Raw genomic sequence first — 26646 nt, 5'->3', positions numbered from 1 at the left:
AAAAATTAGTTTGCATGTATCACTTCTAGTTATTGCTCAATGTGAACGTTTGATGTAAAGATGTTATTTGTTAATGTTTTTCTTCATTGATTAAGATCAATTAATGATTATACAATGTGACAGCTTTTTCTCCACAGGAAGAGTCCAACTGGGAGCGGAAGGCGTGAGAACCAGATTCTAACAGAATGTGGACGGATAAAGGAAGGTAAACCAGTAGCACCCAAGGCATTCTTGATGGCATTTGTATTGATGGCGTGACCTCACATATGCCCCAAGACTGCAAGGATCGATGCGGTAAGATCTAATTGGTTTGTTCCAGGCTTTACAGCTCCTGCTGCTAAATTCTGTTAGAGCTGTTTGATTTGCCTACAGAACAGTCCTGGCAGCCCGGTGCCAACCTTATCATACCCGCCTCCCACAAAGAGAACAGACCTTGAGAGGCCTTCCCATGCAATACAAATTAGAGTAAGAAAAATTGGTTTGCGACATTTGTCAGATAAACATGTGGAATCTGTGTATATTTTTGTGAGTTGGAGATGTTCCAGGCAATCGGTTCAGATCAAGGTACAAATCCTGCTGAAAAGAGTAACACCAAGTGCAAATCAAATGTACCCAGTAATCACACACCTTCTAGGTGCCCTGTCCAGTTGAACAGAGAAGTTTTTCTTATATAAAGGTGTTTGTTTAATTTAGTTTAAGGGCCTGACATTGTTATTGTATTGTGAGAACAACTTTTATATTACGTAGAGGATATCACCAGATTAGCATTTATTTTAACAATTGACAAGCGTTGGGGGTCCCCGGCAAGTGCCCATAGATATGAACTAAAAGACTTTTAATATGATGAACTCCATCACTGAGAGCGCCCAGACAAGTAACTTACCGGAGGAAGAGAATAGAAACGGAGGGTTTGTGGTAGTCACAATAAAACTCCACTACTCCGTCTACGTGGGATCTCACCCCAGGCTCACAGCATGAGGTGCTATGTACAGCCCGGTGACGTATACTAAAAGAGACGGTGTGTCTGACAGATGAGAAGGACCAAACCAAGTCCTGATGACATCAGCAAAGATCAAAGTAAAGACCAAAGACCTGAGTGAATCCGTCAGCAGTATCAAGTGTTTTAATCAGAAGACAGGAGAAGAAGACGACGATGATGTACAGGACTTGTCAATACACTGGTTGGACCCCATACCCAAACTGGACATTGGTGATGGCATCATATTAGTTGTGGAGCTATTGATATATTGTTTGCGTTTTATAATCATAACATATAATTTCTGTAATTTAATATGAGAAAAAGGGGTTTGTGAAGGATGGTTTATTTGCTTATATTCTCTTTATGAAATTACATTATGAATTATCAAGCAGGATGCCGAATTACTAAGATATGTATTATGTGAGAGGGGGCACATTTTTTGGGGGCTTGCAACACTCCTGGATGCGCTAGAAATCAGTGATGCCCTTTTCTGCACACCGCGCCTTCTGAATTGACTGCATTATTGATTCAGTAAGGGTGTTCACATCAGCATTTGGTTTCCATTGATGGGATCTCTCAGACCTTTCCGTCAGAGGAACCCATCAACGGAAAGGCAAACAGAAACCATAGCTTCCATTTGCATTACCATTGATTTCAATGGTAATGCTCCTGTTGCAAATGGTTTTAGTTTGTCTCTGTTCTGTAAGGTTTCCGGTTACGAGTCAATAACGCAATTTCCGCATAAAAAAATGGAAGTCCTTACGGAACGGAGACGAACGGAAACCATTTGCCACAGAAACATTACCTTTGAAATCAATGGAAATGCAAACGGAAAGCTATGGTTTCCGTTTGGTTTGCGTTCATGGGTTCCCCTGACGTAAGCCATCAACGGAACCCCGACGCAGTTGTGAACAGGCCCCATTTCATAATTTTTAACTTTAACACACTTTGGCTAAAACTGGCCTTGGCTGTGTTTTTATTTACTGTAGTCATCAATAGATTTATTTCTCCCTTCTTCTATAGCAATGATCCTCGATTGAAGGGGTCTCAAACTCAGCCGGGTAAGTGGACCACATATAGAAAAAATGGGAAGTTGACGGGCCGCATTATATTAAAATTTAAGACAATACAAAATTATTGTTAATCAATTAGTTATTTGAACTACTATAACATTATATTACTATAATAATAATAATAATAATAATAATAATAATAGTACATCACTATAATAAACCGCTAGGTTTAAAATTTGAGAGAATTCTCCACGTGCTTATTTCAATCAACAATCCAGTTTGTTTCGCTAAATGCAGTCTGGCAGTTGGCAGCGTTTGGCAGATACACATGTCAAGATTGGGCAGCCCCTTTTTAGATAGTGCCACAGAGTTCTCTGTAGATAGTGGCACAGAGTCCTTTGTGGATAATGCCACAGTGCCCTCTGTAGATAATGCCGCAGTGCCCTCTGTAGATAATGCCAGTGTCCTCTGTAGATATTGCAACACACCCCTAGATAATGCCAGTGTCCTCTGTAGATACTGCCACACACCCACTTGTAGATAATGCCACAGTGCCCCCTGGAGATGCTGCCACAGTGCCCTCCGTAGATTCTGCCACAGTGCCCTCCATAGATGCTGCCACGGTGCCCTCCGCGGATGCTGCCACGGTGCCCTCCGCGGATGCTGCCGCGGTGCCCTCCGCGGATGCTGCCGCGGTGCCCTCCGCGGATGCTGCCGCGGTGCTCTCCGCGGATGCTGCCGCGGTGCCCTCCGCGGATGCTGCCGCGGTCCCCTCCGCGGATGCTGCCGCGGTGCCCTCCGCGGATGCTGCCGCGGTGCCCTCTGCGGATGCTGCCACGGTGCCCTCTGTGGATGCTGCCATGGTGCCCTCTGCGGATGCTGCCACGGTGCCCTCTGCAGATAATGCCACACACACTCCAAGTAGATAGCTCCATTGGGGCTCCCTCTAGGAGTGGAATCCCCAGCCAGAGCGTTGCCGACGCTTTGGCTGGGGATTCCTCTGCTGTTGGAGCCCCTGACGTCACTGTCCATACACAGTGACATCAAGGGATCCTCCTGGACCGGAATGGGATATCAGGGGCAACCCCAGAGCCGGTGTCCCAGAGCAGAGCACTAGTATAGGCTCTGCGCCTGAGCTCTGGGGAAGCCACTGACATCAGTGTCCATATATGGACAGTGATGTCAGGGGCTTGCTCAGAGCTGGGGTCCCGGAGCAGAGTCACTTCTAGCACTCTGCCTGGGATTCCCGTTTGCTCCAGATATCACTGTTCATATTTGGACAGAGATATCAGGGGCAACCCCAGAGCTGGAGTCCCAGGCAGAGCACTAGTAGGCTCTTCCTGGGACTCCAGCTGTGCTCCTGACATCACTGGGACTCCTGCTCTGGGGAAGCCCCTGACATCACTGTCGATGTATCTGACACAAACAAAAATGTGGCATACACCATCGGAAGCCGCATGTACAGAGCATTGCTTAAAGGGGAGAATATCTCCATACATAAGCTGCACAAAGGAGCCTGTGCATGAAGGCCGTGTTGCTCTGTACTAAGGGGCCATATGGCCTCTATGTCGTATAGGCTTCATGCACACCCATAAAGTCACCTAGCTTAGGCTAGTGCTAGTTGCCTTTCTTGAACGCTGTGTAAACATGCATCATCAGGCTCCAATATGACTATGTTTTGAGTCCTGATAAAGCATACAGTGTATATAGAAATAGGCCTTACATATGGAAGTTGGTTATATAATAGCTCCTCTGTGACCTTTTCTATATGGAAGTAATAGGGATCCTTAATATGGTAATGAAACCTACCACAGATCCAGGACAAGATAATTAATGTAATACATTTTAAAAAAAATGCTTCAGTTTTTATGAAGATTATATCTATTTATTTTAACAGTAAAAATGTCCTTCTGCCCATAAGAGGAGACTGAGACTGAGATAAATGAAGTGTGAGGGTAGCTTGTTCAAGATTTTGTATTGGGACCTATAGTAGGAGCTTCAAGTTACGCCTTTGACTGCTACCTCTGCCCCATAACTACGCCCTATGTGGTGAAGCAATGTACAATATTTGGCATACTTTTACTTTTTATTTTACCATATGTATTATAATTTATATGTATAATAAATATTAACTGTAGATCCAAGTGTGAATTGAAATTCGAGGTGACACTAAAATATTTGGGGATCAGACAAATGTAGGGAATGAAAGGCTTAGCCTAAATGTTCCACCAAGTGTATTGAGATTCTAGCAGATCTCTTGCTGACAAGTTTTTTTAGATACCTGGTCACCATATAGATAGTGTTTCTCCAGGCCGTCAGACTCTGGTCCGTCAGACTTTTCATTAGCATGTCCAAGATTTCTGGGTGGTATACAATTGTTTGGTTTTTGCTCTTCCTTTTTCCCTTCTACTTTTCCAATCATAATTGTATTTATAAGAAGAGTCTCATTATAATGTGTGCAAAATAAGATCCAGTCTGGTCATTTGTGCTGCAACGGGTTTGATTTTGGGAAACCTATAAGAACAGCTGTAAGTAATTGATTTCAACAGTGAATTAAACTGGGAAAGCTTCCCATCAGCTATAAAAGTGCAACCAAGACAGACATAAAAAATCTAATGGCATAAGTTAACTAAAACTAGATAGAATAATAAAGTGAATGTATGATAACAACACAAGTAAATTGTTGAATAATAAATGACATTCACATATATTGTACCTAATATTGGCTACAATACAAGTCAATGGATGCAAGCAGCGATCCATCACTGCTCTCTGCACTTCTCATTTGGTGCACCAATTTTAAAAGCCCTAAATATCATTCTCTTATATGGGGAAAAAAAGAAGGTTGAAAAAGACAATCAATGGAAATCCGTCAGCAGTTTTGAGGCCTCACACAATCTAAGCCTAAGGGTATGTTCACACGCAGTGTTTTCAGGCGTATTTCGGGCCGTTTACGCCTCGAAAAATGCCTGAAAAACGGAAGCTGAACACCTACAAACATCTGCCCATTGAAATCAATGGAAAAAACAGCATTTAGTTCATACGGGGCGTCTTTTTACGCCACTGTTTTAAAAAATGGAGTGTAAAAAGACGCTCCGTAAAAATAAGTAGCATGACACTTCTTGCTGCGTTTTTTGGAGCTGATTTTCCATTGAACACTATGAAAAAACGCCTCAAGAATCGCCTCAAAAGAAGCTCCAAATTAAAAGAAACTTCATTTTCAGCTTCAAAAACGCCTGAAAATCAGAGGCTGTTTTCTCTGAAAACAGCTCCGTATTTTCATACGTTTTTGAGTTTGCGTGTGAACAACCCCCTCATACCGATCAAATCTGGAGTTCACACATAGTTTTTTGAAGCGGAAACCGTGCCACTAAAGGGGCAAAAAAATGGTCGAAAATGCCTCCCATTGATTTCAATGGGAGGCGGAGGCGTTTTTTCCCCGCGAGTGGAAAAACCGGCTCACGGGGAAAAGTAGGGACATGCCCTATCTTCGGGGGTTTACGCCTCTGACCTGCCATTGACATCAATCGGAGGCAGAGAAAGCGTATTTCGCTGCGTTTTATGCCCGCGGCGCTCAATGGCCGCGGGCGAAAAATGCAGCGAAAATCGGCGCGCAGGCAGATGAAAATCTGCCTCAATATTCCAAATAGAATTTTGGGGCAGATTTTCCGCCTGCAAAAAACTGTGTGAAAAAGTGGATTTATGCAGCTGCTTTTTATAGTAAATACATAGAAGCTGCAGGGCAAAAACAGACTCCACTTTCCAGATTAGCCTGCGAACATCATGAGGGTCCACTACCTGTATACTGTACTATTGCTTTATTGAATAAAGAAACATACCAGAGATAATAAAAAGATTGCATGTGTATTTTTGTGTATGAAAATAATTACGCACTTCGGCTTCGTTCACATCTGCGCTAGGGCTCCGTTCCGTCTGAGCTTTCCATCAGAACGGAGCACTGACAGACACAAATGGAAACCATAGATTTCCGTTTCTATTACCATTGATTTCAATGGTGATGGGTCCAGTGCCAATGGTTTCCGTTTGTCTCAGTTGTGCAAGGGGTCCGTCATTTTGACGGAATCAATAGCGTAGTCGACTATGCTATTGATTCATCCAAAACGACTGAACCATTGCACAACTGAGACAAACGGAAACCATTGGCACCGGATCCGTCACCATTGAAATCAATGGTAATGGAAACGACAACCTATGGTTTCCATTTGTGTCTGTCAGTGCTCCGTTCTGACGGAAAGCTCAGACGGAACGTCAGAACGGAGCCCTAGCGCAGATGTGAACGAAGCCTAATTCTGACAAATTACAGAATCCCAATAAAGCCAATGTCAATAGTCAATACTGCTTTTAAAATTAAGCGAATGGAAAAAAATGTAAACGATGTTCTAGTGATTTTTTAGACCGCTACAAATCAACTAATCTGGTTATTATTTGGAAATAAATAAAAAAAAGTAAAATACTATTTTAATTTAAAAAGCTGAGATCAGGCCAAGGTCTGTACAAAGTGAACTATCAAACTGTTCCTACCAAAGTGACAAATTTACAAGAAAATGGCACTTCCACTGAGCCTCTTTATTTTCTGAAAAGTTTCAAGTACAAATCAAACAAAACAGAAAGCTTTTAAGAACCATGTACCAATGTCCCTTTTGTGATTGGAAAGTCTGTATCGAAAAATATTACTTAGAGAAGGTCAAAGGCTGCACAGCAGACAGTCTATGTTTGATTAAAGCATGGGGGGAAAGGAACAGACGCACGCAACCGTGTTTCAGGTTTGGAAAAGAACAATTTTAGAATGTAAAGATTTTTTTTTTCTAGACATACAGTAAGATCATAAAATTTGTCTTTCTTCAACCAACACAATAGAGTCAGGACAGGAATCCTGTGTATTGGGATTTTTTTTTATTCATAAGCCAATATTGCACCACAATATATTAATATGACACAGATCAAGTATCAGTTTAATACAGTGGGAATTTATTAAAAGGTTAACGGGTAAGGTTAAAAATTCTCAAAATTCGTTCATCTATCAGATTTAAATAATGGAAGACATTTTTTTTTATATACTAACAAAGTTTGGGTCTGAAATCTGTTTTTTATCTTTACTTTAGGTAGGATCCAGCATGAAAAATTACCTCTTAACTAGATGAGTGGATTTTTTTGAGGCTGCAAACCAAAGGGTATATTGATATGCAGATTTTCTACAAAAACATTCCCATTCTGATGTATAAAACAGTTTTTCAGTCACAAATCTTTTCCATCAAAATGTACCTGTACTCTGTTTTGAATATATTTTTTTTAAAAGGACATCACACTTTGTAGAAAAATAAAGTTCAAAAAGTAAAATAATTTTTTTTTTAAATCTATCTATTAAATTAAAAAAATCTAGCCATTTCTCAATAGTACCATTTTACCTACATAAATTTTATTTGTTATTTGCAAGAAAGTGTTTAACATAAACGACACAAATAGTCCATGAATTATTCTGATGGTTCCACTAGGCAAGTGTGAAGAATTACAAATTCTGAGCAACAATGCAGATTCTTAACTAAAACCTCCAGTGGCTTCAGTAGTGATTCTGCTAATAGCATAATATTTCCTAAAACATGTTTAAGGCCCAGTTCCCACCGAGTTGTTTGACGCTGATTTTGACGTGGAAAACATGTCGGAATCAGCGTAAAAAAACTTCTGAAACGGCCTCCCATTGAAATTAAGCGTTTTTTCCTGTGGTGGTTTTTAGCGGCTCGTGGTAAAAAAGAAAATCAATGGCAATGGGCAAAGAATTTGCAGTCAGGTCAAAATCTGCCTCAAAATTCCTGAAGGAATTTTGAGGCAGATTTTTCTGCCTGCAAAAAAACCTCTGTGTGAACAGGGCCTAAGAGTAAATTGTACAAACGTTTTCTTTTTAAGACTTATAGACCAAGCCAAATTTAAAGAGTTGTCCCAACTGGACAATACCTGTCCACATGCATTAATAGAGCATCTGGACATTATAGAGGGGGTTCCCTGCTGGTGATCTCCCTATTTTAGTAAGAAGAGAAAGCCACTGCAAAGAGCGTCTCCCACTCTGGTGGACTCAGTGGGACCATGAATTAAATAGACTACATTTCCTCTGCAGGACTCACTGAAATTTGTGGGGATCATTTACTTCCAGCAATTATTAAGTGTTTGTCCAGAAACTCCTATAATATTTCTGTTTTAAGACACATATCAGAACGTTACAACTGAGCTTTCATGAATTGTAGATAGATTGTAAAGAGTTAACATCTCCCAGCCGAGAATAGTAAGAAATAGAATTTTCAGGGCTATAGAAAAAAAACGACCAGATATTTCTATTCTACTTTAACAATGCAGCACAAATATCTGGAAACAAATGCCTGTGCAACACTATTTAGCGGACTCTCTATAGCGAACGGCCTGACCTTTTATTTCTCCATCACCTCCTCTACAACTATGACTCCTTTGTAAACAGCTCCCCCAGGGAACGTCTTTGATTTTGTCAGTTTTCCCACTCTACCTGGCACTGGCCTTTGTTGCAGCCCATGGGGCTCTCTTTTGACTGTGTGACAAGAACCGATTTGATTCTTATGTTATTGTGCACAGAGGAGAAAAAATAAGTCACCTCCACAGAGGGAAATGATCAGGATGTCGGAGGAAAATGACAGTTGTGAAGCGATAATTATCACTGTTGTATGGGATTTTTGCGTGTAAGAATAAAAAAAGAACATTTTGTCAGTGAAGCGCCCCCCCTCCCATCCATATTAAACACCGGAATGAGAAGTAGGGAAAAAACACAGAGCGAGAACCGTCCTGAATTCAATCATTGTACCTTTCTCCTTCCATTTATATCAAAGTCTTTTTCGTCATTAGCAGCCTTGTGTTCTATTACATTGCAGCCCCATGGTGTGGTTTCATGGAAAGCCCAGGAACACGGCTGTGTCCAAATAAGATACTTTCAGCTATTTGCACATGGAAAAGGTAATTCTCATATTGTAAGCACAAAGGCTTATTCCACATTTATATTGTTTGTAGATATTATATACATTTAGAGGTTGGTATTCAAGGTAACAGTCACCACAATAAAATAGCCAGTGCACCTTTATATCATCTGTGCAAAATCACTGTATAGATTGGATAGAGGGGTCCTAATGCCCCCTAGTCAGTTACAAGTCAAAGTTTATATGTAGAGCTTGCAAAACATATAAGTGCTTCTCAAATGCAATGTATTAACCCAATCCAAATGTATCATGGTGCTTGGCAAGGGGCCTTTAAGCTTCAATGCCCAGAAACCCAGATTACTCTCAGTTCACTGGCACCACCCATCACTAACCATGCTGCACTAATTCAGAAAAAATATGAAGTGTTCAGGTGATGTGGTACATCCCAAACAACTTTACCCTTCAGAAACTACAGCCAGTCCGCACAAAAAGTCGTTCATATTAATGTCTGTTATCAAAGGATCATGTTCAGAATAGCCTCCTCCGAGCAAATTACGTACAATGGCACTGTACCAGTTACCAGGCCAAGAAAGATATGAGGCTTGCCAAGAAGTGTGAATAAATTGTAACAATATGGCCATTCCATACGGCTTAGGGCAGCTTTGGGGTTATTTTTCTATGTCCTGTTGTGGGAGCGAAGAACATACTGAATATATGTAAGACTATTGCTGCTGGGCTAACTACTATGCAAGATATAAATCGATTTTTTTTTTCATGAAATTTGTACTCAGTACTAGTTTGCATTGTAGTCTTTTAATGTTCTTCAGCGGGCAGATGTTCTTGAAGGATGTGTTTCTTTAAATGACATTTTCCATAGTTACTGTGTGAATACGAGTGATACAGGTTTGTCTCTGATACTGTAGCATAATAGTTGCCAACATTTGAACATTTTTTCTTTGGACACTTCAGCTTTGATGGGATGTGGTTTATTGGGATGTGGCTTGTTATGGAGCAGGATTTGAAGGGTGTGGCTTGCCATGGGCAGAATTTGCCAGAATATATATATTTTTTCAAAATATGCCATGTATATTGTCCTCGCTATAAGAACTTTACAGTGAGGACATTATAAAGAGAGAGAGGTGACTTCCTAAAACAGGGATTTCAGCTACCATTTGCTGTTAAAGTTACAGCTTTTGTAAAGCCTGGATAACCCCTTTAATCTAGACCCCAAAATTATTCCAGAGCCCAGACCAGATCCCAAATTTCAAACCCCATAATTCAGACCCTAGACCAAACCCCATAATTTAGACCTCAGGTCATACCCCAATGTTCAGATCCCAGACCAATATTAAGACCTCAGACCATACTTCAGACTATCCCCAATATTCAGACCCCATAATACAGACAACAATATTGAGACCCTATGCCCCAAAATTTAAACTGCAGATCCCTTTAATTCCTTACCTCTCCTCGCTCCTGGTTCCTCTTTTATAGGCCAGACACCACTTTGACTCCTGTGTTTGCGGCACAGTGTACAAGGAAAAAAATTAGCTTGGATTGACCCTAAAAAATAGGGACAGACCTGGCAGATTTTGAAACGTTGGCAACTAGGGCAGTATATACAGTCCTGTGCAAAAGCCAGAAACCATCACAGACATCCCCTTTACTTATGCTCCATACCTAAAAATATTAAAGGCTACGTGAACCTTTGAAAGTGATTTATTAAAATTTTTTTTTTTATAAAAACGTCAGTCAGTGTGTTTGGTGCAACTTTCAAATTCTTTTTTTATTAAAAAATATTTTTACTTTTTGAGATACAGCTGCTCTGTATCCTGCAGCTGTATCGTTCACTGAATCCTGTACCTGTCAGGTTCGCGGAAATGATGGGTTCAGTGTCAGCGGGTCCTGCGTGTCTCGGACATGCAGAATCCACCTTTTATCCATCACATCTAAGTTCATAACGTAGATGTGATATATTACAGGTGGATCCTGTGAGTCAGAGACCCGCTGACACTGAACCCGTCAGTCCCGCAAACCTGACGGTTACAGGATTCTGCGAACGATACAGAATACAAAGCAGATGTATCTAAAAAAAAGCAAAAATAAATTTTTAATAAAAACTAATTTGAAAGTTGCACCAAACACACTGACTGACATTTTTATTAAGAAAAAAAAAAATCACTTTCAAAAGGTGTACATAGCCAGGTTTGTAATTTTAGAAAAAGCATGACTAAAGAGATGGTGTAAATGTAATATCAATGGGGCACTCACTGTTAGATCCTGTAGTCAATAGTTATGTCCTCCAGCTCTTTTCTACTAAACAGGACGGGAATATGCAGATAGCTCAGCCCTGTCCTGCTTTTCCTATCCTCGCATCTACAAGCAGAACTGAGTAATCTCCCTCACGGTGTTGCTCCCCCTCTTGTAACATATTGACAAGATGCCTCTGAGATGTCCTGCTGCAGTGCTGCTGTGAGCTATGCTGCTGTATAGCAAAACTTACTCACTCCTGTCTTTGACAGGAACCGTTCTGCTCTAATTTAACACTCATCATTGACCTCACAAACCTTATAATTTAAGATAAAAAAGATAAAATCCTACAACAATCTCTAGAGAGGTTTACTAATAATCTAAAAGAGCGTAAGAACTTCCAATTCCAGAGAGATCTACTGGAATTTAGGGAGAAAAAAGCTTATGACTTTGTTAACCAACAACAACAGCAGCAACAACAGTCCAATAGGGGTCTAAGAGAATCTGATCCATCGACATCTGAGAGTGAAACAACTGATTCAGAAAGAGTGGGCCCTTTCTTTGGGACTGGTGGTGGGAGACAGAAATTTAGGGGAGGTGCAAGAGGTCAGAATAGAGGTCGTGCTAGAGCTTCTTCCAATAGTGGCAGTAATTTTTTATCCAACAATCCCCCCATTTCCCGCTAAATGCTGAGGGGACAAAAGGATTAGTGAAGGGAAAAGGTACGGATAGGTTACAAATTATCAATCTATCTGAATATAACCTAAGTGCATCCGAAACCATGTTATTAGAGAAAGGGCTTTCATTTGTCCCCACAGTAAAATTTTATTCATTTACTTGGATAAAGGACCTAAACCTGTTTGCCCGCAAACTTAAATGGATACAATTTTTCAAACATCATAACCGCAAAAAATTTATTGAAATGGGCCTAGAAGAGTCTGATTTGGAAGGTCTGGAAGCCTTGGAAGGTTTGCTTGAGGAATCAAGTAGAGCCCCAGGTCTAGGCCCCTTTACTAATTTAAAAACCAAAAGTAGGAAGCTGCCACCTTTGGGAGATTTTACTAATGTGGATTTATTTGTTGACATGGTGGGAGATGAGATTAAGGCTCTAAGTCAGGATATGAGGGGCATTGACAACAATTTGTCTTGGTCTGAACGCCTAGCTCTGACTACTTTGGAGAAAAAAAGAAACATCGTTTTAAAAGCATCCGACAAGGGTGGGAACATCGTGGTTATGAGCAGGGATGACTATAAGAAAATGTGTGAAGACATATTGCTCAATCCTGTACCATCTTAAAAGATAACCCCACAGCACTGTTTAAAAAAGAGCTTTTGAGCATTTTGCGTGATGCTAAGAGCAGGTCTTTGATCAGTGCTAGTGAATTGAATTTCTTATATCCACAATTTCCCACCATGGCATGTTTTTATAGCTTGCCCAAAATCCACAAAGGGTATCCTCCCTTACGTGGTAGACCTATTGTTTCAGGCATCAACAATTTAACGTGAGCACATATATAGATCAGGTGTTGCGTTCGTTTGTATTGGGTCTTACATCATATGTACGTGATACTATGGATGTCCTGAAACAAATTGAGGGCATCACTTTGGATCATAACACACTGTTGGCTATTCTAGATGTAGAGGCCCTATACTCTTCTATTCCACATTTACTCGTTGTGATGCGGTTGAATATTTCCTCAGATCTAGGGGTACTCAATATACGGCTCATAATCAGCTTGTCTTACAGTTACTACATTTTGTGCTGGAGAAGAATGTGTTCATCTTCGAAGATAGGATCTTTCACCAGCAATGTAGTACTGCAATGGGAAGTCCTACGGCTCCCACCTATGCAAATTTATTTCTTGGCTGGTGGGAGGAGACTATTGTTTTTGGGGATAGGTTTGCTAAGTGGACTTCATCGATAGGGATCTGGATCAGATATATCGATGACGTGTTACTCTTCTGGAATTCAACAGTGGAGGAATTCAACAGCTTTGTAGCAGCCCTTAATATTAATGCTTTGGGGCTAAGGTTTACAAGCGAGATCAGTAATCAGGAATTGTCCTTTTTAGACCTTAAAATCACCAAAACAGCTGAAGGTACAATTTGTACTAAGGTACACCGCAAGGAAACAGCAACCAACAGTTTCCTTCAATGGAATAGCTGCCACCCTTATCCCCTCAAGCGTGGTATTCCTAAGGGCCAGTTCATGCGAGTACGCCGGAACTGTAGCTCGATGGAGGACTTCGAAAGACGGCCGCAAGAGCTCACAGGTAGACTAAAAGATAGAGGTTTTCCTATGGGAGTAATCAGGAAGGCCTATAAGGGAGCGAGAGATGCAGATAGGCAAAGTCTTCTTGTCCCTAGACAACGTAAGGAAGAGAGAGTTACGAGACTCATTGGCACGTATGATTCCAAGCAAAGTGAAATCATGCAAATCTTGAAAAGGTACTGGCGCATTCTCAGTGCTGATGTAGATTTGGCAGATCAGATCACACAGTGGCCCTCAGTTACTTTTCGCAGAGGCAAAAATATCAGGGATAGGGTCATGCAGAGTTGTTTTGACCCCATTACACCTAAAGGCACATGGATGGATAGACAGATACCGGGTACACATAGATGTGGCAGTTGCAAATCTTGTGATTTCATTCAGAGAGGAAACAAATTTCAAAGTGTTACCACCAAGGTGGAATATGAAATCCGAGATTTTGTTAATTGCAAAACAGCAGGGGTGGTTTATTTGATCACATGTCCATGTCCCCTGAACTATGTGGGCAAAACGATATGGCAGTTTAGGCGCCGGATTCGAGAGCATGTTGGTGACATTGTTCACTCAAGAGACACCTCTATATCCAAACATGTACATGCCAAACAGGGTAAAGCAGAATGTTTAAAATTCCAGGCTATTGAACTCATAAGGCCTCCAAAACGGGGGGGGGGGGGGGCGGGGGACGGGGGACGACTGGGATAACCTCATCCTGCGAAAAGAAGCCCAGCGGATTTATAGATTGTCATGTGTACAACCAGATGATTTAAATGAGCAGACCAATTTTGCCTGCTTTATTTAAATAGGATATCCGTGCTAGGGCTGTCAATGTGTGGTCATTTTGTCATGTGGTCTCAGTCACATCTTCTTTTAGTCTAGGTTTGACAGACATGGTCCTTCAAGAGATTTTTTCACAATTTTTTCACAAATTGTAAAGCGTGGTAGACATATATTATTATTCAACTTTCCATACAATATGTACTTTTTTTGGTTAGGTGGTTTATGGCTGTCCAGTTGCGGGCAGGAGCTGATCCGTAATAATTATCCATTTAATCAAAAATCGTTGGATTCCTTCCTTTACCTAGGGTCTTGTGCAGCATGGGTGACGCGACTGCGGTCTCCACTGCGCCTGCGCGTTCGGTCTGATGCGGTCGATGTTGATTCCTGGCTGTCAGCTGATGGCCAGGGGTCACATGGACAGGCGTCACGAATTCCGGGGGAGTGAGTGGGATTGGCTGATTTGCAGACCGCTGCCGAGGACGGGGGGGAGGAGTTTACTGTTTATTATGACTCAGAGTCCCGGAGTGAGGCATGCCGCTGATATCAATGCGAGCATGCTTCCGTGGTGTACAGCAGAATAGCTGCTGTTGAATTAATATCGCTGGCATCCCGGCCAGAGTGACCAAGTACAGACCCCTGATGATAAGTACAAGAAACGCGTAAAAAGGGTCATGTTAGTGAGGAATTGTAGCATTGGGGACAGTGTGAATTGTTGTATCCTTTAACACTGGGAGTTCCAGGTGCGGTTATCGCGGGCTCTAGTGTGTTTCAAGGTTTATACCACTGTTTTGCCCATGGTTATATGCGGATTCCGGTTTGATATCTGTTATAAACATACTGAGTCATAGAGGGTTCGCAATGGTATCAGGACTCAGTAGTTTGTTTTTTTTTTGTAATTATATATTTTAATTTTTTCATATGACCAAAAACATACATGGTATCAATTCAATACAATACAGAGTGTAAGTTGTGACAGGGGTAATGTGGAGATACAACATGTTGAAGATCAAGAATGTCAAGAATATCATACATTCTACATTGAGTATCTTAAGGACATTCAGTCCTGTAAATAACAAGTAACTCGGTAAGATGCAAGCCCCTTCTTTTTCAGTCACATTGACTCTGCTTTCATAGAAGTCATAGAACGAAAGAAATAACAAGAAAAATTAACTAACATCTACAATACATATGACAAGACAATGGAGGGGGGAAGGGAAGAAAGGCAAAAAGTTATCCTGGCTTGGTCTGAGTGCGTCAGTACAAGTTTTGACTAATGTTATGTGCTCAGGGCGGTCTAGATGAATCAAATACATCCCATGGTGACCAAACTTCCTGGAATCGTGGTAGGCTATTGTTCATAGAGGCTGTCAAAGACTCCATTCTTCTGACCTCTCTTATTCTTAAATATAAGTCAGCAACTACAGGGGGATCAGTTCTCTTCCATCGCGCCGCAAGGAGACATTTAGCTGCAGTGAGCACATGTAATAATAGTCTAGAGGAAACCTTACGGAGCCCTTTCGGCGGTACATTAAGCAGAAAAGTTAGCGCAGACAATGGAACCCAGATCCCCAGCAGTGTCTGAAGTAATCTCGCAACCTCCCTCCAGAAGGGGCGAATCAAACGGCAGTCCCAGAAAATGTGAGGAAGTGTCCCCCTCTCGCTGCAACACCTCCAACATCTATCCGAAACAAGGGGATATATGTGATTGAGAAAGTCCGGGGTATGATACCAATACATCAGAATTTTATATTGGTTCTCTCTATATGCAGCGCAAAGAGAGGACTTCGCGGCTTGTGACCATATGATTTGCCACAGCGACAGGGGGACCGCCCTCTCCATATAAGTCTCCCACTTGGTCATGTAGCTATGTTTTGGAGTTTCATTACCCCCTGGAGAAGAGAGGATACTGTATATATCAGAGATTAAACCCCTAGTGGAGGTATTAGTCTTGCAGAGAATTTCAAAGGGCGTAGGTTTAGAGAAACTGCCATCTCCAGGAAAAGAATTGGCATAGTGGGTGATCTGTAGGTAGCTAAAGTGTGAGTTGGGTGGCAAATTATATTTAGACTGCAGTGTCGAGAATGGCAAAACCGTTCTCGAACAGGGGTCCAATATGTCTGCAAAGTAGAACAATCCCGCTTGTGCCCATGGTTTAGTCATTCTCGCAGTGAGCCCATCAGGTAGAGCCGGGTTAAATAGGAAAGAGGTCATTGGAGATTTGGGAGAGGACAAGGGATATAAGGCTTTAGCTAGCTTCCATATGTTCTTAGTGAACAACATGGGACCTAATAGGGGTTTTGGCCAAGTCTCTACCTTCCCAGACCACAGCAGCGAATTCGGGTGAATGGGAGCGATCCACAACTTCTCAATCTCTGCCCATTTAGTATATGCCCACCTTGAAGTCCAGCCAGGAATTCTACGGAGATGCACAGCTAAATAGTATCGATATACATCAGGGACAGCCAGGCCTCCTACTGTAGTGGTAGAAAGTAGGACTGCTTTTGGTATTCTGTGGCGTTTCCCTGCCCAAATGTATTTCAATAGGGCTGTTTGAAACCTACGAATGTCTCTACGTGGTATAGGCACCGGGAGAGTTTCCAAAAGATATAAATACTTTGGCAGAATAGTCATTTTAACTGCAGATATTCTACCAAAGAAGGACAGCGAGAGGGAAGACCATTTAGACAGTAGTGTATTCATTTCCTGAAAGAATGGGGAGAAGTTACTTTTATAGAGGGAGGCGTATGTGCGGGTGATCTGGACACCTAAATATTTGATCCCTTCTTCCTTCCATGTATATTTAAATGCTGTTTGTAGTGTCGAAGTGAGCTGCGGGGGAATATTAAGTGGCAGGGCTTCCGTCTTAGAGTTATTAAGCTTATATCCCGAGTACAGACTATATTCTTTCAATACTGTATGTAAGTTTGGCAGGGTAATTTGTGGGTTGCGTAGAGTCAGAAGAACATCATCTGCGAATAAAGCGATCTTAAATTCCCGATCCCGCACTAAAAAGCCTTGGATATCTGGATTACTCCTGATACGGGCAGCTAGAGGTTCTATGCATAGCACATAAAGCAGGGGGGAGAGGGGGCAACCTTGACGGGTCCCGTTGAAAATATTAAATCGTTTAGAAGTCGCATGTGGTAACTTAACTACTGCATTTGGCGAGGTATACAATGAATGTAAAGCGGTAAGGAAGGGACCTGAAATGCCTATAGTTTTTAATGTAGCAAAAAGGAAGGACCAGTCCAATCGGTCAAAGGCTTTTTCAGCGTCTAGGCTGAGGAGTAAGCCAGGAGATTCTGTTTTATTAAGAACCTCTATCAGATCAATGGTCCGTCTAGTATTGTCTCCTGCCTGCCTGTGCATGACAAAGCCCACCTGATCTTTATGAATCAAGCCCGGGAGCAATGTGCCAAGTCTATCGGCCAGTATTTTAGTAAATATTTTGAGATCCGCATTTAACAAAGAAATTGGCCGATAATTAGAACAATCAGACTGGTCCTTCCCTGGCTTGGGAATAACCGTGATGAAAGAATGAAGCATGGAGGGGGGGATGCCAGCTCCCGACAAAAAGGAATTAAAAAGGGCTACTAAGTGTGGTGTTAATACATCTTTAAAGACCTTATAGTATAGGTATGGGAACCCGTCAGGCCCTGGAGATTTTCCATTAGGTAAGTCTTGTATAGTAGTCTGTAATTTCTCTTCCGTGATGGGGGCATTGAGCATAAGGCCATTGTCTGAAGCGATAGTGGGAAGGGGGCAGGACTTTAAGTATTCCAACACTTGCTGATCCCGCGTGGAAGGATCTGTGGGGAGTTGGGATGTGAGAGAGTATAACTTTGAGTAATATTGGTAAAACATGTCCACCTGTAGATTAGGATCATAGATCAATTGACCTCCTGCATCTCGGAGAGCAGATGGGGTCGATTGAGCCTTTTTGTCTCTTAGCTGGGCAGCAAGTATAGAATGCGCTTTATTCCCTCTCTCATAATATCTTTGTTTAGTATATAAAAGCATCTTCTCTACGTTAGCAATAGAAAGATCTTTTAATTTTCCCCGCGTGGCAATGATTTGTTGAAGAGTAGACGTCGAAGGGTAGAGAGTCATTTTACGCTCTAGTTTAGTAAGGGTCGTCGTTAGCTCTAATCTCTGCTGGGTTTTGTCCCGCTTAATATGTGAGGAGAGGGAGATACATTGCCCTCTAATTACCGCTTTGTGTGAGTCTTTATTGAGGGTAAAATAAGACTCAATGTGTGTTTTAAGTGCCTCCCTATGTTCCGGGGATTTAATCAATCATTCATTCAACCTCCAGTGACATATCCGGGTCGTTCGTAAGTCAGAGTGTAGGTCCAACATAATTGGAGCGTGGTCCGACCATGTAATAGCCCCTATTTCAGCCGATGAGGTTGAACGAAGTCCTGGTACATTGCCAAGGAATAGATCTATCCGAGTGTGAGTTTTATGTGGGTGTGAGTAGAAGGTATATGGTTTAGCCGATGGATTTGAGATACGCCATAGGTCATAGAGATTGTGTTTGCGAATCAAACGTCGAAATGCCGAGGCGCGGTGACGCAGTTCCATGGGCGGAGAAGGGGCACTAAGCGAGTGTCTATCCATGTTTTCTGAAAAAGGAAGGTTAAAATCCCCCCCTATAAACAAAGTAGTTGGCGGCAGACGGGAAATTTTAGCAAAGACTTTCTCCAAAAAAGTGATTTGTAACGTATTTGGTGCATACAGATTGCATAGAGTGATCGGGACACCTTTCAAGGTCCCTGCGAGGATGACATATCTCCCCTGTGGGTCAACTATTGATCTCGTTACTTGTAATGGACAGTCCCTTGATATTAAAATAGCCACCCCTGCTCTTTTCTTAGAATGTATAGCTGTATATGCTTTAGGAAAATGGGGTAATGCAAATTTAAAAGACCCCGAACTGTCATGGTGCGTCTCTTGTAGGAAGGCTATATCTGCTCTTAGGTGTCTCAACTCTCTAAGTGCTAGACGCCTCTTAACATTAGAATTTAATCCCTTAACATTCAAAGACACTATGCGCGCCATGACAGTTCTTTAGGCAGTAAGGCAAGTATGAACAACGTACCCAGATGGTCTACCAAGTTGAGCATAGATTGTGGTGTCAGGGAAGGACTTCGCCACATCGGTGAGATGTTCTCAGTCCGCAAACCAGATCTCCTATTTACGGAAGTAAGGGGAGGGAAAGAGGGGGAGGGAGGGGGGAGACATAGACAGACAAGTACAGACAAAAAATATACCAGAAAACATATTTGAAGTATAAAGTCGGGTAAACGACAATGAATGGAATCTAGATTCCATGTGAAGACAAGTATATTAGTAAAATTCTCACATTTAAATATCGAGTCGACCCCTAGATGCATCAAATGCCCTAGGAGGGTATACCGTCTCCATAAGGGAGAAGAATCACTGAGAGCCAATTCTATCAGCAGCACAGCCAACAGCCCCAGTAACTGGGATAAACCAAATCTGTACATTCTGTACAAACGAAACTCCTCTGCAGCCTATAAAAAAGAAAACAGGGCACAAAGATCCCCTTTTTTTTTTTTGCATACAATGAACTATTGTAAACATGTAAGAAAGAGTATGAGCCTCCCCAATTCAATACATTAACGCTGAAATGGTGGCTTAGGTCCGCGTTCAAACATGGACCCTCGTTGATTCCCGGCCTTCCTCTGTGAAGAGACCTTTTGCCAAACAGGTGATGGTGGGGGTGGAGGCGGAGAGAGTTCCCATTCAGGCAATTTCGGGACTGGGATGTCCAGAGTGTCACAAAAAGCTCGAATATCTGAAGATGTTCTTAGAACCGCTGAACGGCCGTCTCGTCTGGCTGTGAGGCTAAACGGGAATCCCCACCTGTATAGGATATTATTTTCTCTTAGTGAAGCAAGTAAAGGGCGTAGTTGTCTACGCCTGTGTAGCGTGATCCAGGATAGGTCTGGCAAAAGTTGGACATTGGATCCTTTGTGTTGAATAAAACGAAGGGCTCTAGCTTTATTCATAATGGTTTCCTTCAGCTCGTAATCCGTCACACAGCAAATAATATCACGAGGTAGCGGCGAAGCTCCTTTAGGTCTGAGAGCTCTGTGAGCCCTATCTAACTTGACAGAATGATCAGCAGGAGCATCTAGGATTTCATTAAAAATGGCCGCCAGTAGTTCCTTTAGATTTTCATCTTGAGTAGCTTCAGGTACACCCCGAACTCTAATATTATGTCTTCTGCCTCTATTATCTAGATCCTCTAAGTGTTTTTGATAATCAGAAAAAGCAGCATGTTGTGCCACTACTGTGGTTTGCAGCCGTGATACGTACTGGCGAGTGCAATCATGGTCATCCTCCAGCGACTCTACTCTGTGGGACATTTTCTGTATGTCTTGCCTGACTGTTGCAATAGCCGCATTGCAGGTATCCTTCACCTCCGCTATAAGCGACTTAAAATCATCTCGGGTAGGGAGCTGCTGTAAAAAAGACTGCCATTCCTGACGTTTGGGAGCAGGGCTCTCAGAGTCAGAGGATGAAAGTCATGGCTGCACATCCACATCCTGAGCACATGGCAATATATGGCCCGTTATAGAGAGCGTCTCCATCCCAGGGTCTCTCCTTGTTTTGCTTAGGCCCCTAAGTCGCTTTGACGTGGAAGCGTCATGTCTGCAGGGTAATGGTGGCTGAGGGGGTAGCAGGTGTTCCCCAACCCGTATTGCTAAGCCACTGACCTGCATATTCCGTCTTGTGGGGGAGGGTGGCTCCGCGGGATATGGTGTCTCCAATCCCTCAACTGCCACGTGTGGGGTAGAGGCTGGCTCGGAAGATGGCGGCCATCCCTCTCCGTTCTCCTCCTGTATATCCCCCTCAGGGTGTGCTGTCTCTCCGGCTGTCAGCGGCTGTGAGATGGCCACATCCTGGTCTTCCAGGTCCGATGGACATCTGGAGGACTGTGACGCCTCCTCGTGTGAGGCCGCCAGTAATGGCGCCTGTCCCGTCGGTAAGTCCGAGAAGAAGGCATCCAAAGTGCCGCCCCTCGGGGCTCCGGAGGATGTCGGCTTAGTCTCCATCTTCTTGGCTGATCTTCTCACCATCATCGGTAAGTCTTTGGTAAGTCTTGGGAGGCTGCACCGAGTAGAAACCGCTGATTTAAGGCCGGTGATCAGAGGAGCTCCGGACTGTGCGACTTACTCCATCGGCTCCCAGGACACGCCCCCAGGACTCAGTAGTTTACTGTTTAATACGTTTTTAAATTCACACGGTGGGGCTTTTGTCACGGTGGTGATTGTACCCCTGTTTTTAGAGAGTTATCTAAATAAACTTATATTTTACTCATATATCACTTCAGTGAATCTTTATAATTTAAGACTCTCTGCCCAAAAATGTAAATGTATTCATTTTCCATATTTGATTCACAAAACGATTACACCCATGCCTATGTTTCAGTGGCAAATTTACATCAGGGCAACCGCCTCAGACCCGAGGCTCCCAATAGTCCCATGGCTGCCCAAAGATTTAAAGCACATTAAGGTTTTGTCGCGATTTTTGTCAGAAAAACTGCTTTGTGTTGGAACTGCAAAAGGACCTGCACGAACACATGACCAAATGTTTGTAGGTCCTAAAGCCAGAGCAGCAAGGATCCACAGGAGGGGAGTATGAGCAACTAAGTATATGGGGTCTGTATTAGTTTATGGGTTCTAGTCTGAGGTCTGTATTTAGGGGTTCTGGTCTGGGGGTCTCTATTAGTTTAGGGGGTCTAGTTTGAGGATCTGCAGTCAGGTTGTTTGATCTAGAGTCTGTATTAGTTTTGGGGGTCTTGTCTGTGGTCTGTTTGAGTTTAGGTGGTCTGGTCTGGGGACTGTATTTAGGGGGTGTGGTCTGAGGTCTGTATTTATTTAGGGGGACCTGGTCTGCAAACTGTAATAGCTTATGAGGTCTGGAGTCTGTATTTATTCCTGGGTCTGTAATAATTCATTTATTCTAGGGTCAGGTTTGGGGCCAGAATTTAAAAGTCTGAATTTATTTAGGGGTCTGGTGTCTGAATTAATGTAGGGGTCCAGTCTGGGGGTCTGAATTTATTTGCGTGGCTACAGAGGCTGGGGATGGCTTCAGAAGCGAGTGGCCACAGACATCTCGGCAGTAACTCTGCAGTCAACAGAAGTCATAACGGCAATCTGGGTTGGTTGGAGAAGAAAATTGTGTCTCCAATCAGAGAAGACGTCGCGTGTGAGTCACTGGATTTATAGAGGAGCGGTCACCTCTCCTGACATCTGTTATAGTAAATTCCTGTATTCCACAAAAAGTCTCTGTGTAGACCAGGCCTAATTGACAACTGCCTATTCCAATTCCCCTTGCCAGTCTGATACTGGCAGCGATGATTGGATAGTATCAGTGCGTAGGGACACAGTACTTTTACAAGGGGAATGATAACACCCAGCTGTCAATGCTAGAACAGAAAGGTAGTGTGTTGACTATAGACATGGAGTAGCAAGGCGTGGTGTTGAAGGAGTAGCTGTGTGTAAAGGCATCTTAACACAGTTTAATGCTCTGTGAAAATAAACCTGCTGAGCACAAATAGTATATACTAAAAAATAATTACTGTAATCAGGAATAAGCCAGCTGCTAAACATCAACTCACTAGAGCAGCTCAGGCAAAATCAACCGAGGTTCATAAATGATTGAAAACTAAATAAACAATATAACAACAACATGAAAATTCAATAGTAATAACCCAGAACAAAAAATCACCAAAGGGATCTCCCTAACCCAGTTGGCACAATTACATACATCGAAAATTGCTTTCTCCTCTTGTAGTAAATAGAACTCTCTCGAGATGAAGTACAATCCAAAGGGCAAATATTTTCAGCACCACTGACAAAAGTTGTAAGAGGGGTTCTCATGTACAAATTATTATGCAAATTGTATTTGACTTTTCCGAGTGATTCCAGTATAAATCCACCTGTATCTAGATAGAAATATGCATATTTAGCGGCTTGGATGTATAACAAATGTTTTCAATTCAATGACTGTGGTGTTAAAAATTGAAAACCTTTCTAATGATTAAAACAGGCAAATAATATTTCAAGTAAGAAATTAAGCTAAGGAAAAGTGTGGCATTTGCTCAACAGGGTCATATTCAGTCTCATTGCCTAAAGGCCTTTTTTTTTTTGATTGGTCATACAAACACTCGTTCATACGTTAATCTGATCTTTTAAAAAAATGGTGCAAGTCGGCAGCACATCTCCCTGAGAAAACAGGGGATGTGCTGTCCCCATACATTAAAGATCGTTGCTCCTTGTGAATGAAGCTAACGTGCGCCGATCGACTTGCTGTATCATCAATTGGCACTTGTTTTTCTGGCAAGTATCGGGCCTTGTAAGGGTATGTTCACACGGCTTAGCAAAATACGTCAGAAAATATGGAGCTGTTTTCAGGCGAAAACAGCTCCTGATTTTCAGAGGTTTTTGTAGCAACTCGCGTATTTCGTGGCCTATTTTACGGACGTTATTGGAGCTGTTTTTCAATGGAGTCAATGAAAAACGGCTCCAAAAACGTCCCAAGAAGTGACATGCACTTCTTTTTCGCGGGCCTCTTTTTACGAGCCGTATTTTGACAGCGACGCGTAAAATAACGCCTCGTGGGAACAGAACATCGTAAAACCCATTGAAAGCAATGGGCAGATGTTTGTAGGCGTAATGGAGACTTTTTTTCAGGTGTAATTCGAGGTGTAAAACGCCCGAATTACATCTGAAAACAGTGCATGTGAACATACCCTAAAAGTACCTTTAAGCCTCTTTCACACTGCAGTATTCAGGTCAGTATTTTGGATCAGTATTTATAAGCCAAAACCAGGAGTGATTTCAAAACACTGAAGAGGTACAAAGCTTTCCATTACACTTTTTCTCTGTTTAGGCGCCACTCCAGGTTTTGACAAATACTGAGCAAAATACTAACCTAAATACTGCCATGTGAAAGTGGCCTAAGGCAGCACCATCTATATATAGAGCCCTGCTAGTTGGTATTTCATGCCTAAGGGTGTTGAATGTCAGCCCTGTTGTCATTTCTTACTGGGCTGAAGACCTCATGGACATTACATGAAATGTTTGCTTCTGATATTCCTTTTTGTTAGAAGGGTGCCTGACAATAAGGTAATCAAAGAAGATCTCGTGGTCGGAGCCCCCAGCCATAAGTGTAATTTGTGAAGGGAACACGGCAGCAAGTATTTCATCGCCCTGCAGTGTCAAAGTTCCTATTGAAATAAATGGAGATCAAGGAAAGAAAAGAGGAATATTCCATGGCGCAGCCGTAGGTTATTTTCTCTGTAATCTTATCGGTCCGGTATTCAAACCATGAAAAGCAAAAACAGATGGGGTTAAAGGGAGATTTATTTGCACAAATAAGAACGACACGTTTCAAGGCCGAACTGGCTTCTTCATCAAGTTAGGTACATTTGTACTTAACCTAATGAATAAACAGATATACTGGGTTCTCTAGAGGGCGTGGTACTCTTTGTAGCCACTCTGGCTAATTGGTGGAGATCCTCAATTGGGTATTCTAAACAAGACAACAGATGTTCCCACTATCTTCTCATTATCATGGATCTAAACTAAAAGTTTCTGGTCCCCTCTAAAGGTAAGATACAATCTAATGTTAAGGCCCTTTTACACTAGGCAATTATCAGGCAGATAATTGCCCGATTGGCTGCCGTAAACAGGGAGACGTGCAGCCGACAAGATAATGATGTATGAGGACGAGCGATCGGAGTAACGACCACTCATCCCAATACATAGCTCATTGTGACAGGAGCAAACGAGCGCCGATCAACGAGCTGCCTCGTTGATCAGCGCTCGTTGCGCCGGTCAAAATTGGCTGGTGTAATAGGGCTGTTACTCATAGCCTCTGCCTGATCTTTCTTTCACCCAACATCTGCCGTCTGGGGAAAGTCAGGACACCCTTATGCACATCAGATAGTTGGCCGTTCTGTCTGTCAAAATCACACTTATGTCTCATTTCATGTACAGCAGAGCATTACAGCCCGGCATGAAGCACAAAAAGTGAAACAACTGTCTTCCACACAATTGGAGCCATTGTATGATCTAACACATGACAATCACATTCCTACTGCGTTTATCTATTAGGAATAAACTACAGTATCTGGAACTATTTATGTAATTTTTAGCAATCCCCCTCCTTTTAAATCAGACTAGTAAATACAATAAAAAGCCCTGCTTCCTCTAGACATCAGTACAATCTAATTTTCCTGTATAGGATTGTTTATTTGACGCGCAATAATGATATTTAAATTAAAGACAAAGAAAACAAATATGCAAGTAGTGAGAAGTGTGTAGGAATAGACCTGAGTTTAGCTCATCTTTCAATAATATATTATACTCTCGCACAACAGCAGGAGTCAGCTCTGTGCCAGTAGCTCTTGATTGATAGGTGTTTCTTCTATCACTACAATATGATTGCAGGAGGATGTGTGAAATAAGGGATGCCGGGAGAAATATCGACTTTATCCTGATGGAACATTACATATGGTATACAAAAATACATTCTTAGAGGAAAGGTGACATGGCATTGAATTTGCATGCTTATTTCCACTGCTTTATGGCTAGTCTGCTATATTAGACATTGATAATGAAATCAGGAAAATAGCAAAAATAATCTAAAAACAGCAGATTTATTAGTCTCATATACATATACGATGCAACATATACAACCTGATGTGAGCCTGTGTCTCTTTTTGAGAGCGTGACCTGATTAGTCTATTTCCTTTACGAATCCCTGGCCTCAGATTGAGGGTGTCGGTTACAGTACTGTGCTAGTCTGATCGTGTTTTCCCGTTCTGCCGAAGTATTTCCTCAGGCTGTGTTTACTTCTGTATTTAGTCCTGTTAGTTGGTTATTTTCATCCTGTTTCATTGTTTTAATTTCGGCTTTCCTAGTCTACCTGAATTTTTATTTTATTTTTTTAATTCGTTTATTCAAAATATCACATACAGAGTATCACAGCAATTGGTTATAACATGACAATATCCATGATGACAGTATATATACAGTATATAATATAACCATTAAAGACAGTTATCTTTATAGCAATAATCTACTAGTCAATTGTTGATCAAATAGTGAATTACAGGATTATTACATGCGGTTTTCCATATATGAAAGGGAACATTTATATAGATAGATCAAACAAAACAAAACAAAACAGATCGCCTATGTCGCGCTAAAAGGTCACAGATATTAGAGCCCTATCCCCTGCCTGAGAATCGGGGGATTAAATTACCCTATTGCGGAATAAAGCTATCATCAGGAGCTACTCTGGAGTCTAACCATTGTCCCCACACTCCCTGAAATTTGTCCGGACACCCTCTGTGGGAGTATTCCA

The sequence above is a fragment of the Rhinoderma darwinii genome, chromosome 3, assembly GCF_050947455.1.
Source record: "Rhinoderma darwinii isolate aRhiDar2 chromosome 3, aRhiDar2.hap1, whole genome shotgun sequence".
Classification (NCBI taxonomy): domain Eukaryota; kingdom Metazoa; phylum Chordata; class Amphibia; order Anura; family Rhinodermatidae; genus Rhinoderma; species Rhinoderma darwinii.
The sequence above is the reverse complement of the archived record's forward strand: the minus strand, read 5'-3'. Positions refer to the sequence as shown.